General features: G+C 43.9%; 1 pseudogene; it reads left to right on the plus strand.

The window, feature by feature from the left end:
* The first annotated feature begins 1,597 nt into the window (after positions 1-1,597).
* Positions 1,598-1,715, plus strand: LOC126427268 (5S ribosomal RNA; annotated as a pseudogene).
* Positions 1,716-1,964: the final 249 nt, after the last annotated feature.

Here is a 1,964-nt window from a genome sequence, read left to right on the forward strand (position 1 = left end):
AGGAACCAAGAAGGTAGTGCAGTTAGTGAAGAAAAAGAAACAGTGAAGTAGAAGTAGTACAAGTGATATAGTGACTGAACATAAATCGAAAATAACGTGTGAAATTTGTGTAGAGTGTACTTAGTGTATTTTTTAACAAAAAGTTGATTTGATATGTATTTTAGACAATTCTCAAAAGTAAAAGAAGAGGAGATCTTGCCAGTTCTGAAGCAAAACGGCGTAAACAAAGAGAACAGCGAAGAAAAGAAACAGACAAATGAGGCGAAGCACGTTTAAGTTTCCAACGAACGGCATCAGCACCGTGAGAAGCGGGGAAAGCGAAGAACTACGAAATGAACGTATTGAAGAATCAAGAACTGTAATACGATCTTATAATAAAAGTTTGCGAACTGTCATTCCAGTTTAAATGACTGCAATTTCCAATCAAATTAGCCTACATTTTTACAATCAACAAAGCGCAAGGACAACCTTCAAAATACTGCGGCATCCACCTCAAAGACTCCCGCTTCTTTCGCTGTCAACTATACGCAGATTGCTCTCGCGTAAAATTTGTGCATGTATACGCCGTATAGCAAAATGAAAAATGTTGTGTGTAAACAAGAATTGTAAGTAGTTAGAATAATTTTTCAGTAAAATTCTTTACCTCTTATACTTTAACAAGTACTGTAAGTAGTCAGAATATGTTTTCAATAAAATTATTTACCTCTTATACTTTAAAGGTTATCCTTTTATTCCAAAACCACACAATGTCATATCAACTCCCTGAGCGAAGCCGAGTACCCCAGCTAGTTTACGACGAAGAGACTGTGTTCCAAATAGATGATGTACTCCAATTTGACACCGCCCATTTTCACTGAACAAACAACCAAGGGTGTGGTTAAACCATTTCTCCGCAACATGCTTTCTTCCATGAGCCTTAGCCCAACAACTTGTGCGAAGTTTAGAATATACACAGACTGATGAAAAGTATCCTGGCACCTATTATGAGACGTTACTATGGGCTATGCATGCCCTTCGTCTTCAGCACGGCTTGAACTCTTCTGAGGGCACTTTTAATAATGCGTCTGAATGTGTATGGAGGAACGGCAGTCCATTCTTCCCTAAGAGCCAAAAACAGAGAAGGTACTAATGTTGTACATGAGCGCCTGAAACGAAGTCAGCGTTCTAAATCATCCCAAGGGTGTTGTACTGGGCTCAGGTGTGGATTATGGAGAGGGCAGTCCATTTCAGCAATGTTGTTGTACACAAACCATTGCCTCACAGACTCTGCTTTACGACACGGTGTATTGTCATATAGCTGCAAACAGTCGCATCTCCGAAACGTCCCTCTTCTGTTACGCAGTACACAGTGCTGAAAAATATGTTGATATCCTTCTGTATTCAGCACTGTCTTAACGCGAGTGAGGAAACATACTAAAACCACGAAAGACACTCCCACACTGTGCCACCATCTCCTCCGAACATCACTGTTGACAATACGTGTGATAGCAGGTAACGTTCTACAGGCGTTCGCCAAACCCAAAACCATCCATGGGATTACCATAGCATGATACATCACTCGTTTCCAGTCATTCACTCATCACCTCTAGCGTCGCTTGCCAACGGCCTTGCCGCAGTGGTAACACCGGTTCCCGTCAGATCACCGAAGTTAAGCGCTGTCGGGCTGGACTAGCACTTGGATGGGTGACCATCCGGTGTGCCGAGCGCTGTTGGCAAGCGGGGTGCACTCAGCCCTTGTGAGGTAAACTGAGGAGCTACTTGATAGAGAAGTAGCAGCTCCGGTCTCGGACACTGACATACGGCTGGGAGAGCGGTGTGCTGACGACATACCCCTCCATATCCGCACCCAGTGACGCCTGTGGTCTGAGGATGACACGGCGGTCGGTCGGTACCTTTAGGCCTCCATGGCCTGTTCGGGAGGAGTCTAGCGTCACTTAGCACTGACTATAGAAACGAGTGGCTTA

Source organism: Schistocerca serialis, chromosome 1 (assembly GCF_023864345.2).
Source record: "Schistocerca serialis cubense isolate TAMUIC-IGC-003099 chromosome 1, iqSchSeri2.2, whole genome shotgun sequence".
Lineage (NCBI taxonomy): Eukaryota > Metazoa > Arthropoda > Insecta > Orthoptera > Acrididae > Schistocerca > Schistocerca serialis.